At 40.2% G+C, this 19,349-nt stretch overlaps 1 protein-coding gene across 4 annotated transcripts in view; it reads right to left on the bottom strand.

Annotated features, from left to right (window-relative positions):
* The window catches only part of PLEKHM3 (pleckstrin homology domain containing M3), a 184,707-nt gene extending 171,072 nt beyond the window's left edge, over positions 1-13,635 (bottom strand). The window contains exon 1 of one of the 4 annotated variants that reach the window (XM_072121040.1): positions 13,373-13,635. The gene's annotated coding sequence lies outside the window, so the exon portion shown is untranslated. Of the gene's footprint in view, positions 1-10,541; positions 10,565-11,639; positions 11,750-13,372 lie in introns of those variants that run through there. The other 3 variants (XM_072121037.1, XM_072121038.1, XM_072121039.1) reach the window with 3 other exon arrangements.
* Positions 13,636-19,349: the final 5,714 nt, after the last annotated feature.

Genomic DNA, 19,349 nt, shown 5'->3' with positions numbered 1-19,349 from the left:
AGTATAGGCCGAACATTTAGACACAGAAGGAAACTTCTTAATGAGCATAGATCAGCTATTAAAAATAATGCTAAAAATTGGTCTAAAATATTTTCTGAAGTAATTACTACTGTTGAGAAAAACATTTTTTTTTACAAAGTATCAGAACGTAAATGGTTATTTCTTGAAGAGGTAGTGGGTCATAAATTAGAACCCCTTACACCTAAAGGGTTAAAGGAAAAAAGTCCTAGACATATATATTAGATATCTTTATGTAAGATATACTAAGAACATTCTAAATTTAGAGTAGTATTGAAAGTAAGGTTATAAAATTACTTAGGCAATGTTTTATGGTATACTATGTATGTACAATACAAGAAGCAGGACTGAAAAGACAACAACAGGCGATATCAGTCCAGTACATCAAATTATGATGAAAATTAATTCACCAGCAAAACAACATGTATAACTAGAGCTTAATAAAACATAACTTTTAATATATTCAATAAAAGGTCATAGACCAAACTCATACTCGATCCCACCACACCAAAAGAAATGGAGAGCAGCAATAAAACCAGACAAAAAAACATAAATACACAATAAAAAGATCTCAGGAAAGTAGATGATAAATCAGAAAGATCTCACCCATGACGAGAAGTCAAGAGCCACGGTATTGAGCAGGTACATAGAACTGTTAATGTCAGAAGAGGGGGTGCCAGATCAGGAGGAGATGAAGGCACTGCATCCAGGTATCCCTAAAACTGCTCTGTCCATGCTCCGGAAGGTGAAACTTTGGCCCATTCTGAGGTCCAGAGCACTCTGGTTTCATCAAGGATATCTCTGATATATCGGATGTTGCCACCACCACGTTTCACGGGTTGGGATTGTATTTGGCAGGTGATGAGCAGTGCCTGGTTTTCTCTACACATCCTGTTTAGAATGAACAGGAAAAAGTTTAATCTTCATCTCATCAGACCAGAGAATCACAGTCTGGCAGTCCTTCAGGTGTTTTTTTGCAAACCGTACGCAGGATTTCCTATGTCTTGCACTGAGAGGCTTCTGTTGGCAGACTTTGTCGGGACTGGTCTAGAACTGCACTGCAGAGTTGACTTTGTGGCATGTTCTCACATCTCCCTACTGCATCTCTGGAGCTCAGCCACAGTAATCTTGGGGTTCTTCTTTACCTCTCTCACCAAGGCTCTTCTCCCACAATTGCTTAATTTGGCTGGACAGCCATATCGAGAAAGAGTTGAGGTCTTCCCAAACTTCTTCCATTTAAGGATTATCAAGGCCACTGTGCTCTTAGGAAATTTGAGTGCTGCAGGAATTCTTTTGCAACTTTGGGCAGATCTGTGCTTGCCAAAATTCTGTCTTTGAGCTCCTAGGGAGTTCCTCATGATTCTTATGTGCTCTGACATGCACTGTGAGCTGCAAGTTCTTAAACTTAGCTGGACTCAAATGAAGGAGTAGAACCATCTCAAGAAGGATCAGAAGAAAATGGGCAGCATGTGAATTAAATATGAGTGTCACAACAAAGGGTCTGAATACTTAGGACCATGTGATATTTCAGTTTTTCATGTTTAATATAGTAGCATAATTATCTACATTTCAGGGTTTTTTTCCCTCAGGATGGGATGCCAAGTCTACCTACTGTATATCATAAAAACCTCAGATGGAAATATCCTTTCATTTCTCTAAGTGAGGGGACACTGCTTCTGACAATTTGGCCCAGTTTGTTAAATAAATAAAGACATAGTATAATGTGTTATTCTTGTTATGTGTTTTCCTTCATAAGTGGTTGTTGTAATGGTACCTACTTTTGAGATCTTTTAACCTGTTGGCAGTGACTTAGAGATATATCGGACGCAGTGCTGATGCCGGTTCAGCTCAAGATCTGAGCCAAACCAGCATAGGGGACACACGGAGTGCCGGCTACAACTAATAGCCGACACCCCATTGTAACACCCGCGGTTGGAGTGGGCTTGATCGCGGGTGTTTAACCCGTTAAATGCCGCGTCAGCGCAACCGCGGTATTTAACATGCCTTTGGGGGCGTCTTTCCCCCACGATCGCCCCCCCCCCCACTGAGCCGATTTCGGGGTGCGTGGATCGTTGCTATGGCAACTCTGGGATCCAATCTGGCCTGAAAGGTGGCGTCTGTGACATCATCTTAAAGGCACAGTGTCAGTCTATGCTTGTGCATAGGCTGACACTGGTAATACGCTGCAATACATCAGTATTGCAGAGTATTATCATGAACAAGCAATCAGGTGATTGCTTGTTCATTTCCCATGGTGGAAATAGTAAAAAAGTTTAAAAAAAAAAGGTTATTCAATAAAAAATAAAGTAATAAATCAATAACAATGCCCATTATCCCCATAACATAGAGACATATAATGCAAAAAAAAGTCTAAATCATAACACAAACCCCACATGTATAGTATCACCGCGTCCGTACCAACCTGTAGAATAAAAGTAATTAATTATTGAACCCGAACAAAGAACGCGGTTTAAAAAATAAAAACGCCAAAAATTATGATTTTTACCTATTGAATCCCACAAAAAACGCAATAAAAAGTGAACAAAAAGACATATGTACTCCAGAATGATACTGTTGCAAAGTACAACATGTCCCGCAAAAAACAAGCCATCAACCAGCTCTGTAGAAAAAAAAAGTATGCCACTTGGAAGACGGCAATGCAAAAATGATAGATTTTTTTGCCCACATTAGGTTTTATTTGGCAAATTTAGTCAAATGTAAGAAATAATATTCATGTATGGTATCCCCATAATCGTACTGACTAGAGATGAGCGAGCACTAAAATGCTCAAGTGCTCGTTACTCGAGTCGAACTTTTCCCGAAGCTCGAGTGCTCGTTTTGAATAACGAACCCCATTGAAGTCAATGGGAGACTCGAGCATTTTTCAAGGGGACCAATAAAATTTATTGAGAAATAAGGAAGTCAGCCCTGTTTCTCCGGTTTTTTTATTCGATGGAATATTCGTGGAACTTCAAAAAGGAGAATGACCGGTGTTAAACATCTGCAATGTGTTCTTCACACATATTGCTCTTCACATACTATTGTGAAGAACACCTTTCTGTACTCATGTCTTCTGATAAGTTAGCAGATGTATGGAAACATTTGCAATGTGTTCTTCACTTAAATGATCCTTAATGATCCTGTGTTCACTGTGTTCTTCACTGTGTTTCCTTAAGTGAAAACTCGTTTTCGAGCGGGCGAAATACTCGTCCGAGCAACGAGCCGTTTCGAGTACGCTAATACTCGAATGAGCATCAAGCTCGGACGAGTATGCTCGCTCATCTCTAGTACTGACCCATAGAATAAAGATAACATGATTATTCGGCTATACAGTGAACAGGGGAAGAAAAAATTAAAAATCTAGAATTGATGCTTTTTTACGCCTGCCCTCAAAAAAAGATTCCTAAATTTTCAACAATGTGGGATACCAACCCCAAAATGGTAACACTGGAAAAAGCATCTCATCCCGCAAAAAAAAAAAAAAATGCCTTCACATGGCCCCAATAACGTAAAACCAAAAATGTTGTAGCCTACAAAAGGGGCCAATGAGGAAACTAAAATCCTAGCAGCTGCGGGACGCTCCTTTCCTTCTGCGCCTTGCTGTGCACCCATAAAACATGTAAGGGCCACATGTTGGGGGTCTCTGTACTCGGGAGAAATTATAGAACAAATTGTATGGTGGGTTTTCTCTTTTGGAAATGTGTAAATTTTAGGGCTAAATGAACGTAAAACTGTCACAATTTGACCATTCTAAATTTCACCTGCATTTTGATGCAATTACTATGAAGATCTCAAGGGGTTAACAATCTTCCTAAAATCTGTTTATGATAGTTTGAGGGGTGAACATTTGAAAATGGCTTGTTATATAGGGGGGTTTTGATGTTAAATATGTAAAATTTCATTCAAAACTGTATTTATCCCCAAAATGGTCAATTCTGAAAACACGGAAAAGCGATATTCTATTTGTAAGCCGCGTGACATCAAAATAAATTATCCAGAAATTTCAAAAATGATGAAAATGTAAATATGTAAAGTAGACAAATGGGAAATGTTATTCAGCAACTTATCTAGGTGGTAAATCTATCTGCCTGAAAACGCAATGATTTTGAATTTCGAAAAATGCAAAATTTTTCAAAAAATTCATAATTATTTCTTTAGTTTGTAAATAAACGCAAAACTCACCAGCCAAAATTTACCACTAAAATGAAGTACAACATGTGGGGAAAAAAGTATCTCAGAATCACTTTGATAAGTAACAGTGTTCAAAAGTCATAACCATATAAAGTGACGCAAGTCAGAACACAAAAACTGGGACTGAGCCTTAAGCTGTAAAATGGCTGCGTCCTTAAGAAGTTAAGGATCAAATCCATTTTGCATAAAATTCCATTTTGGTCACAAATTATAAATGAGGCTAAACTAACTGTAAATTCACTATAAAGTTGTTATATTTTTGTTCTAGAAAGCTGATCCTGGCAGAGGGGCTTGTGGTGGTTTACAGCGCAATCCATTCAGTCTTGTTGATACCTGTTTGATATCTATTATGCTCAGTGTAACATTGTCCATCCCCTCTTATTCTTCATGCATCAACAAGCAGCAATGAAGGGTGTCTGAAACCCTGCTGGGATGCAGAGAAAAGCAATACAAAGCAGAACTTCCTGGCAGATGCTGTCAGAGGTAATTGAGCAGAGAAACAAGTCTCTCCGACAGGAAACATATACTTTCTGTGCTCCAGTGTTGATTTTGACTTTTTGTTTTCCTCCCATAGCTATAGTAAACATGTAATTACAAGTAGATCATCCCCTACAATGCGTGTTATCTTACCTATACTACCATTATGTGCTGCATAGAAAGAAGACGCCACTAGAATACCTCTATTGTTAAAAAAGAGTAAACTCAAAACAATTAGACCATAATCACCCCCTTTCTCACCATGTCTTAAAAGGCTTTAAAAACCAGGGCCTTTTTTAGCAAAATTTTGTACAAATCTTTTTTGTGCAATAACCAAAATTTTTGTTGTCTTTTCTTCATGGCATACAGGGATAGTTGAACATTATATTTCATTTTTATTTTTTGTGGGTGTTAAAATTACATCAAAAAATATATTTTTTGTCACACGCCACTTGGGGACGTATATATGTCCCCATAGACAGCTATGCCAACCGCGCGGCCGTGCGTTGCCAGACAGGTGGCACTGTACCATACGGTACACGGGGAAATGATAGAGCATCTTTTACCTTGTCTACAGCCATGCGGTGCTATTTCCTATGGAGAGGGGAGGGGTGATAAGCTGCCATAGTTGGGTGAGTGTAAAGCAGCCTTATAGAGTAAAGAGCTCCTTCCACAAGACATATCTTATGGATGTTTTTATTTACAAAGCCATGTAAGGGCTTTTCTATGTTACCTTGCAGGGTTTCTTGGGATTCCTCAGTAAAGATCTCCCTTATTAGGGCAACTTATCTGCCTTTAAAAGGCTCCCAGCTGTCATGGCAACTGATCGGGGCCTTCTGATGACATCACTGGGGGAGCTGATAATCCATCCAAGATGGCAGTGCTCATATGCAGCACTATTGAGTGCCGCAGTTGGGTTCGGTTAACTGTCGCAAACGTGCCATTTGTGACCGCGGCAATTACCAGCAGGTGTCAGCTGTGCAATACATTTACGTTGACCAGTCGTGAAGGGGTTTCTTTCTGAATATGTATTATTTTTTTATTTGTGTGTCACTTTATATGCTCCACATGAGGTGATAAAAAGACCCCTGGGGTGCATTTTCTTTTTTTTTTCTTACATGGTTTTCACTTTAAGTGGTCTATAAGAGCCCCAGTAACATGGGGAAATGTCTGCAACAGAGCCGTGCTGGGAACCCGGCTTAACCCTTGCAGACCCGGTCATCACATGACTGCCAGGTCTAAAGGAGAAGGGAAAAGCAGTAATAAAGGGCTTCTCCCCAGGGTCTCTGGCTGCACGGGACCAGGAGAAACCTTAGCTATGCCAAAAGATATTGCTACAGACATGGGACCTGCGCCAGCTGACACCTTTAGTCAGTGGCCGGTCGGAGACAAGTTAAAACGATGGACAACTATTGCCCCATGCTTAAAAATTATGGGCAGAACCGTTCTAGTTCCCCATGGCAATCAATCAAAACTCAGCTTGAGCTCTGATTGGATTGGGCTACTATTACAGTATACCTCAGACACTTCTGATAAATCTCCCGCCATGTATCTGTTGACTCATTGTTAAAGTGCTTGGTCTTACAAACAAAGAGAAAAATGGAAAAACAGAGGGCGGGGCCTCGAGTAATACCTCACGACAAGTAGAGGCTGCAGTGGGGCTGCTCACCTTGCTGACTCTTGGATGGCATAACAAAAACATAACAACTTGGAGCTGGAAACATAATTTTCCGGTGATCCCCAAAGGTTGTCGGTGGAATGTCACCAAGACCATGTGCTACATTCAGCTGCCAGTCGCCCAGAGAAGCCGAACACCCCAAAATTACAGGGTGCCGGAGGTAATATGGAGTACAAACAAAGTGGGCAAAATAGGAACTAGCAATCATAGGCCAGACCTATAGGTGTTAGAGATAGGCACTAAATGTTACATAGGAGTGTCTACATCAAAGGAATTTTGACTCTACTCCAAATAAACTTAAGTGGATTTAATATATAAAAAACAATATAAAACAAAGTATCCAATGGTACAATAAGATAAAATTACAAAATCACTTCCTATGTCAGTCCGCTTGTTTTGAGAAAGGGGTAGCACCCCTTTCTCAAAACAAGCGGACTGACATAGGAAGTCTAGAGCAAGCTTATAAAGTCCATTAGATGTCACATGTGGATGTCACATGACTCAATTGGCCAATTGTTATTATCAACACATCCTACACATGGAGAGTGACACAGGTGGAGAAGTAAACAACAAACAATACATTCAGATAAATGCTGGAGTAACTAATTAGACCCTGGAACAACATATTAAACTTACAGGCTTTTTGGTGTAAGAATTATGGCACGCGCCCTCCATAAAATCGCGTGCAGTACATGAGTTCTAATCCCACCCAGGTCAACATCTGCAAAGAGTTTGTATGTTCTCTCCGTGTTTTCGTGGGTTTCCTCTGGGTCCTCCGGTTTCCTCCCACATTCCAAAATATACTGTTAAGTTGTTTAGAATGTGAGCCCCACAGGGGATAGGGACTAATTTGCCATGCTTTGTGCAGCGCTGCGTAATTTGTAGGCGCCATATAAATAAAGAATTATTATTACACAATTTTATTATTGGATAGTCATATATATGTTACCCCCAGCCCCTACACCAATCATCTCTATTGGCCTGCAATAATACAGTGCATGGAACTGGAAGAAGATAACTGACCATGCTCTGTAAATATGGGCATCGATTCAATTTTCCTTAACCTCAGTTTTGGTCAAGACCTCTTATTTCCAAATAAGTCTAATGTTAATCAGCATTTTTGATAACAGTTTTGATAATTGTAGGTCTCCAGCTTTTAGAAATACTATTTTCCATAATGTCAGTGACCCCATGCACCAAGCAACAACATCAATTGCAAGCATTAAGTGGTTTGAAGCCAATGAACTTGACACAGTATACTCTCCAAATCAATTTAATCCCATCCTTCCACACCTCCGCTAATTTCCTACAGACACAAATGATCAGATATTTAGTATTCTCTCTCTGTCCCATCTTTTATAGTACACTGAATGTTCTCTATGCCATGGATAAAAATGGGCTCCTCAATGTTCAAAGGAAGCCAATGTAACAAACGTAGAGCCCCATGTCTGACAGGCCGTTCGACCCGGCAGCATGCCATGTATACACAGAGCTTTCCCAGCCAGTGAGTCACCTATGTATTATTATTATTATGGGGATTCTTTCTTCCACCTTATGGTATTACCTGAGGCACTGTCCTCTGTTGTACAGTGATCAGGTATAGTTCTCAGGGCTTTAGCTTCATCTTACTTTTGTGAGGGTATTGCATCCACATATTTTTGTGTTGACCTGTGGCCGTGTGTGGGTCTCGGTTACCAGACCCTGACCCACTTTGTTGTGTTTTAATGTGTTTTTGTACACTTTTAAATGTTTTTAATCATGTATGTAGGATTTTTTTGTTTACTTATGATTTGTAATAAAGTTGATTGATTTTCTAGCCTTTACACACTTGCTCTTTTTCTTTGTTTTGGCCTTATCTTGTCTTTAAGTGTGTTGGCTACTGTGATACTTATCACTGTGTATGAGATCACGCTTCACATTGCTTGGTTTACAATAGATGACCACTGTTACTAGAAGAACTACCTCATGTGTGTGGCTTTTGTGATATTTAAACTGGGGATTTATACCTGCGCCGACTCACCTACCATAGATTTGACATCCAGTGCAAACTGCTGCCTTTTTCTCATTAGGGCAGTATGCCACTCTGTTACCTAGCAACTTATATTTACCCTGGCCGGGGTGGCGCTAGCGTAGCACGATCGATGTATACGAACTGTCTGCACATAAATTACTATATTACGGTCGACTCCATAAGCACTACCTTATGATTGTTTATTGCTTTAAGTGCGCCGGCATCTTCAGTATTTAGTTGCGCCAATATACTCATATGCACAATGCTAGACAAATGGTCCCATAGTTACAACAAGGCAGCACGCCACTAGGTTGCCTAGTTACAAGTTACCTCGCTGGTTTAGCGCATGCGCAGTACGCCATGTAATTCGCCACTATGTTGCCTAGTTACAAGCTACCTTGGCTGGTCTAGCGCATGCGCAGTAGAATGTCAGCACTCGGTCTGAACTTGTTTGACTTCCGGACTTGCGCCGCTGACTGAGCTAGACGCTGACCATCTGCACACATTTTGGGATCATATTTAAAGAGAACCCGTCATGCAAAATAACCCCCTAAACTAAATATATTTTCATAAACTGCCATTAGAGAGCATTGCCTCTATCCCTTCATTGTCCCTCTACATGCCTGTAAACCTAAGCAATGAGGTCCTAAAGCTGTATGCAAATGACCTGTGAAATGTCCAATGAAGCATTAGCATATTCAAGCTGTCCACTCTATTCATGAGTGGGAGGCACAGCCACACCCCCAGTGCATGACTGACAGCCTGTATAATGATGTGAGGCTGTATAATGATGTGCTTCCTGGTGCTGGTGGCCACGCCCCCTGCAGCCTGTGTGTGCATGTGTGTGTGTTTAGGAGAGATATAGCAGCTCCAGGCAGCCATGTTACAGCAGAACATGTCAGATTCATGTGTAGCTGATGTCTGTGTCTCTCACCTGTATATTAGGAGGATGCAGCATGTCAGCAGGTACAGCACTCACACTAGCCATGCTTTACTATACATTACACACAGACATGAGCAGGGGGAGGAGAGGGGAGGGGTAACAGGGGTGACATCACTGCCTCTGACCATGTGACCAGCCTCATTTACATGATAAAGAATAGATGATTTTACAATGATTAATGTATGAAATAACTAGATAAAGGCTGGGGTAGAGCCTTGTGAGCTGCTCCAACAGGTAGTGGTGACAGGACTAGTGACACAGACCTGATGACAGGTGTCCTTTAAGGTGAGTTGAGCACACTTCTGGCTATATACCCCTGAGGAAGTCGTCTTGTAAGACGATACGCATGGGGAGCCACCCGCTGATGTCCTCTCTCCTTCCTCCCACCTGTATGCCATCCTAACAGGATTTGTATATGACACTTTGTTTCCTATTGACTACTCCTTCACAGAGCTGTGCCTTGAGTGACAGCTACTTGTCTACCTTATAATAAGCACTTTACTACTACCAGGATCATACTTGATATTGGCTTATTCTGGGCATAGTACTATTTATATTTTCTCCTTTACATGCTCTCTGTTTGATAGTGGCTATAGGTGTTGTCAGTTACCTCTTTATCATAGGCTTTTTGTTTACTTGCATATTTTGGGAGGTTGGATATCATTATCAGTGATTGGACATCAGTGGTACGGTTGACACTCACCAGGGTCATCCTTATGCATGATATGTACATTATGTTTTTTAAATGTATGTCTTTGGATTGGTTTGTCTTGTTAAATTATTATAATAAACATTGACGTTTTGTGTACCGTATTTACCTATTAGCAGTTTTTTCTTCTTCAACATTCAATAGCGTCAGAAGATGGCAAAAAATTTTTTCCCTTTTTCGTACACATTCATTTCATTTTTGAAAATGTATTAAAACCTGTATAAATTTTGTATCATCGCAATTGTACCAAACCAAAGAATAAAGTAGAGTTATTATTTGGAGTGCAGAGTGAAAGTTGTAAAAACTGAGCCACAAGAACATGTGTTTTTTAAAAAATTTTCCACATTTGGAATTTTTTTTCCTGCTTTCTAGTACACGGCATGTTATAATAAAAAACATCACGGGAAAGTAAAATTTGTGACGCAGAAAATAAGCCCTTACACAGCTCTGTACATGGAAAAATGTAAAAGTTATGGATTTTTGAAGGTGGAGAGCGAGAAATTAGCTAACAAACCCTGCGTCCTTATGTTTGGCTGTAGTTGGTTGGTTGCAGTGCATCCAGTATGGCCAGTGTTGTGGTGATGGCAGTTACACATCATTACTATGGTAACAGAGCAAGAAAACCTGTTACATCATCACTGGGGGCAGAGCATAAGAGGGAGGAGGAGTTACTGAGAACTAAAGGATCATGGAACTTGTAGTTTTAAGCGGCAGCCATCTTGGTGATAACTTTAGAGAGGCCATCAAATTTTGTGAATCATAAAATCAAACTATTTAAGCTTGATTATGTAACTAATGACATTAAGTTTTGTTACATTAATTTATTTATAGCATTATAGGTTTTTGTATCAGATGTATCAGATGTTCATATTTCCGGAATACCCCTTCCGGAATACTCCTTTAAGGGGTAAAGCCCAATAATAATGCTGATGTATCTCATTCCAGTGAAAGACCCGATTGAAACTGGTGCACAAAATGCCAGTCTGGTCTGTGGAGTCAGTAAGCCAAACTTCCCACTCCAGCTCAACTAAAATGGTCGTCGACTGACTCTCCAACTCCCCATTCCTGTTTTCCTGGTGACTCTAGCTGTGCAGGAATTCCTCCCCAGTGCCTTATTGCTCTGAGCTGTAAGAGAGGAGCTTCACTACTGAGCATGTACATAAAGTCCAGCCACATTCATCTCAACTAAAAGCCTTGAAGGATTCACAACAAGTAGCTGTCGGCCACATGGGGCCTGTCAGAGCTGCGGTCTGAAGACTGATGAAAGTCACAACCCTATCATTGCTTCCATAACTTATTGAAGCATTCATTGCTGCAGGAGGGCAGGTAGCAGTGAGTGCAGATGAGAAGTCCTTACTGCTCTGGATTCTCCCCTGCCACTCCACTCCACTGAGGCTGGTTGTATGCATTGGGTAAGGAATGGCCCCAGGAGCAATAAGTTATTGTCAGCTGTACTGTACTGCCCCCATGTCCTTTACCTTCCCTGGCGCTGTTCTACTCCTAATGCCGGCTCATGCAATCCATGCAGCACACAGGGCAGAGTGGTACAAGCATTTTTTTTTTTTTTAAGGAAATCAACCAAATAGTAAACATTAAAAAAACTTATTAATACCTCTGCTCCTCTTCACCTTGATCTGGGCACTGTCCGTTGGTATTCACAGCTTTCGCATGACGTTACCTCCCTCTCCCAATGTGGCGGGGGCATGCAGAATTAGCAGCTCGGAGCATGGGGACAAGATGCTTATTATAACTTTCTTTTCTAAGTGATCCTGGAAAGTCAAAATAAGGGACAGATAGCGCAGCAATCAAAGTTAAAAGGAGTGGAGGTGAGTATTAATAGTTTTTTTGTTATCTATGTTGTTGATTTCCTTTAAGCTTCAGGGGTCTTCAGTGTTATTGGTTCTGAAATATTATTTTTTGCTATGGGGTATCTAGTATTATTAGTTTTATGTTCTGGGGGTCTGCAGTATTATTATCTGCTATGGGGTATTCAGTAGTAGTAATTTTAGGCTCTGGAAATTTGCAGTATTGTAAGTCTGTCTGTTCTCCAGTTTTATCAGCTCTGGGGTCTCCGCTGTTATTGTCTGTTCTGAAAGCAGTATCTGGTTTCTGGAGTGGTATTAATGTACTGTGGTAGTTATAATTTCTGGGGTGGCATTTTGTGCTGTTCTGTGGCTATTGGTGCATTAAGGGTACTGGTTACTGATGCAACCCCTTAAAGCTGAGAAGTAAGACAATATTGCTTTACCCCTGGGTAAAGGTCACTCAAGTTCACTAAAAGTGCTATTTCCGTGTAGAATGCTGCGTGCGGAAATTCAAAGATCGTGTGCCAGAAATCATGAATCTGTCACTTCCCTGTACTGGTCCAACAAAGTTCACCATCTATTTTGTGGTGCACCTTTATTATAGGGCGTGCAACACAATTTGAAAGTTATACGGCGCTTGGAGCTCTTATAATAAGGTTCAATCCTGCCTTTGCTGTGGAGCTACACACTCCCTCAACACCTGTTCACACGTAACAAGGTTTTCCCAGGAATATTTCCATCACATGACATGTGGCCTTCCTGGTCACCAAAGTTTTCAAAATCCTGCACTTGGATATGGGTGTGACCTCCAACCACTGAATCTACAAGTCCAGTTGCAACATTTATGTGGAAATTTGCTGCAGGATATGGACCATATAAGCCCTGCATGTCCAACTATATTGTATTTATATTGTATTGTATAGATCTTGCATTGAAGCTATAAGCAGCAAGATCGGGTATTGGAGCCGTCTTACAACTGTTAAGATTTCCCTAACACATTCCCATTTAAACATGTAATACGATATACATACATATATATATATATATATATATATATATATATATATATATATATATATGTATTCAAAAAATTAATGGATATTACATTTTATGACATCACTCATCATTTTCTCATATGCCAGTGGATGTCTTAAAGATGAACCAGTTAAATGTGCCATGTGAGCAGGGAGAAGGGCAGTACAGCCCAGGGATGTGGTCGGTCACTGTAGACGCTAACAACATATCAAGAGCCATTTAATATGATTTTGCAGTTTTTTCAACGATGAGATCATCTGCAGAAAGTTAACCCCTGCATGGCCTTGCCATCATGGAGTAGACAGGATGCAATGACAAGACAAAGGAAAGAGATGGCTGGTGCAGAAATGACACATAGATTATAGATAGATGTATTGATTATAGTTAGGTAGATGTGATTGCACACAGAAAGAGGCTCTGCATGCATGACAAGAACTATGGGTTACCATTATGGATGTGATTAATACAGGGATCCATCCATGTGACATGGGTGGCAGCCACCTACCTGTGTAGTCACATCTGTCCAGGGGGCTCCTATGCAGAGGACAGGGGGGCTGGGGACGCTGTCCTATCCGTCCTCATCATGTAGACTTTCCTATTGATGTCTTGCTTATTCTGCATTGCTTCCCTGTTTACAGTCTCCCAGCCTGAGTCCTCCGCTCTTCTCTGTCCCCCGTGCAACAAGGAGGCTAAAAATAGTTCCAGTCTGAAGGTTTCTTACTTGTGTCTAGTCAGGAAAACCAAGGAGAAACACACCTCCCCTGCTGCAGGCGGCACATGAGGGGTTAATAATATATGATATAGATGGCATCATCCTCACAAGTCCTCCTCCTTCACACATCCCAGTTCTTTTCACATTGACTCATGGCATGCTTGTATCTTTTGTTCAGTAATAGACACATTTCAGAATCTTAATAAATCATAAAAAAGTATGACCAGTATATAGCTACAGAACACTGAGGTATCTTACACCCAAATAAATATGCATTAAATACTGTACAATCTGCAAGCCACTGATAAATCATAAATGAATAAAGAACGTAACATGTCCCGCACGGTGGAATACCGTGAAAAAAATAAACTAATTATATAATGGGTATCATCCTGATCGGATTGAGATACACAATGGGGTAATTTATCATTGTTTTTTTTTCCACGTTTGGCATTGTTTTGGCGAAGTTGTGGTACAAATGCTGTTTTGAGACTTTCCATTGCGCCAAATGAACATGGGAAAGTGCAAAGTCAATTTGACATAGACCCTGCTTGCGCCAAATTCATTATTGGCATAGAATAGTTTTCACAGTATGACTGAATTCATGATTTGCGATTTGCCGCGAATTTTCGTTTAGGCGCAACTTTTGGTGCAAAAAGGTTGAGACTTTTGATGTTTTTTGCAACTTTTCATTCGACTGTCGCAAACAACCCACACAGAAAATTACACAATGGGGAATTCATCATTACAATTTGTCTTTGACTTGGTTGTCTATGTTCAATTCCATTTTTGTTTTATCTGAATTCATCAAGTGAGTCTATGTATGTGTTTGTTTCTTCTTTTTTTTTGGTGTGTCTCATAATAGTGTTTTTTTTTTGCGTTTGTTGCAAAAAATTTTTTTTTTTGGCGGACATGTCCCTTGATGTCTATGTTCGTCTCACGAACACAAGTGTTAACCCCTTACACACTGTGGTCAAGCATGACCTTGGCGTGTAAGGGCTTCCCCCTAGGGATCAGATCCCCTGTGCCACTTACCAGGGGATCTGATCCTCTTATGGGGAGCCCCGAGGTCTGCCCAGTACCCCAGGCTACCTGATGCTCCCGGCAATCAGATCCCTTCCAGGTCTGACTGTAAACTTTTTACATTGCTCTACAATGAATTAGTATTGTAGAGCAGTGTATTAATTCAAGAGCATATCAGAGCATCGCTGGTTCAAGTTCAAGTTTGTATAGATAAAAAAAAAGTTAAAAACAACATGTTACAAACTAAAATAAATAATAAATAAATAAAAATATAAGACCCTAAAATGTCACTTTCCCATACAAACACTTAAAGTATAAAAAACACAAATACACAAAACAAACCACATATTTGGTATCGCCGATCGCTGCTATGGAAGTGCTGGGGTCCGATCTGGTCCCCAGCACTGCCTGAAGGCGCTGCTAGTAAGATGGGGTCTGTAACGTCATCTTACTGGCACAGTGCCAGCCTATGCAAGTGCATAGGCTGACACTGATAATACCCTGCAAAACATCAGTATTGCAGAGTATTATCATGAACAAGCAATCAGATGATTGCTTGTTCATGTCCCATGGTGGAAAAAGTGAAAAAGTAAAAAAGAAAATGTTATTCGATAAAAAATAAAGTAATAAATCAATAACAATGCCCATAAGCCCCATAACATATAAAGAGACATATAACCCCAAAAAAAGTCTAAATCATAACAAAAACCCCACATATATAGTATCACGCGTCCGTAACAACCCGTAGAATAAAATTCATTCATTATTGAACCCGTACGCTAAACGCCGTTTAAAAAAACTGTTGAAAACCCAACAAAAATGATCATTTTTACCTATGTTACAAAAAATGCAATAAAAAGTGATCAAAAAAACATATGTACTCCAGAATGAAAGGTGCAAAATACAACATGCCCTGTTATGCCACTTGGAAGACAGCAATGCAAAAATTATAAATTTTACCCCACATTACGGTTTTATTTGACAAATTTAGTAAAATGTAAGAAAATATATTCAAGTCTGGTATCCCCGTAATCGTATCGACCCATAGAATAAAGATAACATGATTATTAGGCTAAAATTCAGTACAGAATTGATGCTTTTCTACTCCTGCCCTCAAAAACGAGTTCCTAAATTTTCAACAATAGGTGATACCAACCCCAAAATGGCAACACTGGAAAAAGCATCTCATCCCGCAAAAAAAATGCCGTCACATGGCCCCAATAACGAAAAAGCAAAAATTTTATAGCCTACAAAAGGAGGCAACGAGAAAACTAAAATCCTATCAGCTGCAGGGCGCTCCTTCCCTTCTGCGCCTCACTGTGCACCCATGCAACTAGTAACGTCCACATGTGGGGGGTCTCTGTACTTGGGAGAAATTGCATAACAAATTGTATGGTGGGTTTTCTCTTTTTATCTTTTGGAAATGTGTAAATTGAACATATGGCTAAATGAACGTATAACCGACACAATTTCTAAATTTCACCTCCATTTTGATTCAATTACTATGAAGATCTCAAGGGGTTAACAACCTTCCTGAAAGCTGTTTCTGATAGTTTGAGGGGTGCAGATTTGAAAATGGGTTGATTATATAGGGGGTTTTGATGCTAAATATGTAAAATTCTATTCAAAACAGTATTGATCAGCAAAAGAGTAAATTATGAAAATACAGAAAATCGCTATTCGATTTGTAATCAGTGCGACATCAAAATATATTATCCAGACATTTCAAAAATTATGAAAATGTAAAGTAGACATATGGGAAATTTTATTCAGCAACTTATTTAGGTGGTAAATCTATCTACCTGAAAATGTAATGATTTCGGATTTCAAAAAATTGAAATTTTTTTTAAAAAATCATCTTTTTTTTTTTTAGGAAAATAAACACAAAACTTATCAGTCAACACTTGCCACTAAAATGAAGTACAATATGTGGGGAAAAAACAATCTTAGAATCGCTTTGATAAGTAACAGTGTTCAAAAGTTATAACCATATAAAGCGACGCAGGTCAGAATCCAAAAAATGGGGCTGAGCCTTAAGCTGTAAAATGGCTGTGTCCTTAATGGGTTAACCAAAGGGCCGATTCTAGCATTTTTTGCTGACTGAGGCAAAAATTGAAAATGCTAAACCCCCACACCCCTCCCGGGGTGTTACCTCACGCACTAGTAGTCAGTCATTAGACACAGACATAAGTGACATCTAGTATCTTATACCTTACAGGCCATGGTTTATAGCCCATAAAACAACCACATTCACTTACATTATAATGGAGAATGTCCCTATTATATATTATCCTCACAACACAAGTGAACACACGTTTTCCCACATAAATCATCCTTTATATTCCCCAGAATACTTTATAGTACAGCTCCAACAATTTTTTATAGACACCAGTCCCCCTGAACTACAGCACCCTGCTAATTTATATTCACACCCGATTTATATAGTTTCCCTAATTTATTTATAACAGCCCCCATACACATACTCCCAAATTAAATGATATACAGTACTTCATATAAGGTCACCCAGTTTAATGAAAATCCAGCCCCTATGTACAGATTTCCCCATAGATCGTATATAGAGCTACGCCAACCCCAGTACCACACAGCCCCCCCCAGCATACATAGCCTCTCCCCACTATTACAGAGCTGCCCCCCACCTCAGTACACACAGCCTGCCCCCCAGTACACACAGCCTGCCTCCTCAGTATACACAGGCTACCACCCCTGTATACCCAGCATGCCCCCCCCACTCCGTTTACACAGCCTGCTCCCCCTCAGTATACACTGCCTGCCCCCCCTCAATATACATCTTGCTCGCCCTTAAGTATACACAACCTTTCCCCCAGTATACACAACCTCTCCCCACCAGTATATACAGCCTCCCCCCAGTATACACAGCCTTCCCCTCCAGTATATGCAGTCTCCCCCCCCCCAGTGCACTTTATGCTGCTGGAGTACTGTTGTGTTTGACAAGGGGCTGGCTGTTTAATGGTTTAAAGTCTGGTGACTTCATGTCAATTTCATGTATTACATCATAGCTTTATTAGTAGCACTTTTATTTTATTTTATTATAGAAAATTCATCCCTCAGATCTACACAACTGTTTCAATGACAATGTGATGACATTGCAATTGATATAGGTACCAGGGGCATAACTAGGAGAGACAGGGCCCCATTGCAGGCTTCCGAATGGGGCCCCTCTTCCCATTTAAAATATATACCTATTTGTATACTCACACATGTAAGATACAATCACACATGTATCCAACAATGCGCACAATACTGTCGGCTGGGGCAAGTCTGGCTGGCTATATACTGGGGGCATGGGCTGGCGAGCTATATACTGGTGGGCATTGGCTGGCTATATACAGGGGGGCATGGGCTGGCTGGCTATATATTGGGGGTATGGGCTGGCTATATACTGGGGACAGGGTACTGGCAGGCTATATACTTGGGGGCAGGGGGGTGTCAGGCTATATACTTGGGGGGTAGGGTGGGTGGCAGGCTATATACTGGGGGCAGGGGGTTGGCTGACTATATACTGGGGGATGGCTTGGAATATACTGGGGGAAAGGGTCTGGAAGGCTACATACTGGGAGGTAGGAGACTGGCTAGTTATATACTGGGTTGAGTCAATAGGTTTTCCCAGTTCTTTTCTGGTAAAATTAGGTGCCTCAGCTTATATTCGGGTTGGCTTATATTGGAGTATAACCCACTATTGGGTATCACTTATATGTGGATAATTTTTATACAAGTGTGTTTAAAGCTCTATTTCAAAAGAAAAATCTAGCCGTGACACAATCAGGTGGGCAAAAAAAGGGCTTCCAAAGGCAATTAATCTTAAACCTGGGGAATGCAGAGCTCTTTGCAATCAGCATATATTGCTATAAAATATACAGACACGTGCGTGTGCTAACCACCATCAATGCTAATGACAACAGCAATGTTCCTGTTTTTATTTACTAATTTTTAGGTCCCTTAAGGTATTTGAATATTAGGGGGTGTGATCGCTTATGTAATATACTGCAATAGAACTTAATAGCAATGTATTGTGAATATACAGCTCTTATATTACAGCCTTCTTCTAGCAGGCTGTGATAAAGAGTGTAAATAGGCAGCCATAGAAGCTGCTCTCAAAGGCTCCCAGTTGTCATGGCAACCAATCGGATGGTGTTGTGGGAGTGGTTGTTTGGCAGCAATATGGTTGTGACCATGTGAAGCTGCTGTTTGTGAAATGATCAGCTTTGACCAACTCTGAACAACTAACAGGTTAACTGCCACAACTTTTGCCAGCACTGAGGGTGAAAGTTAGAAGCAGTTGTTTGCTGTATAATACCTGTCCTGAATGGAGAGCGCTCAGCCGGTGAACATTATTTGTACAGCCCTAACCTCTTGAGGACATCATGTACTATCGGCAGTCCTTAAAAGGATATTTCCATTTCAGCAAATTAATTTTATTGTTTGTATTATAAAAATGTATACAATTTTCCAATATAGTTTCTGTATCAATTTTGCATGGCTTTCTAGATCTCTGCTTTCTGTCCTGTTATGGAAAGCTTCTATGTTTACTTCCTGTGGACATATATCTGACCATGGTCACACAGGTGTACGGATATATATCCACTGGAAGTAAACATAGAAGCTTTCCATAGAATCACAGCAAACCGCAAGGAATTGATACACAAAGTATATTGGAAAATTGTATAACTTTTTATATTACAAACAAAACATTAATTTGCTGAAATGG

Source organism: Engystomops pustulosus, chromosome 8 (genome assembly GCF_040894005.1).
Source record: "Engystomops pustulosus chromosome 8, aEngPut4.maternal, whole genome shotgun sequence".
NCBI lineage: Eukaryota > Metazoa > Chordata > Amphibia > Anura > Leptodactylidae > Engystomops > Engystomops pustulosus.
This window is presented reverse-complemented; position numbering and strand designations above follow the sequence as displayed.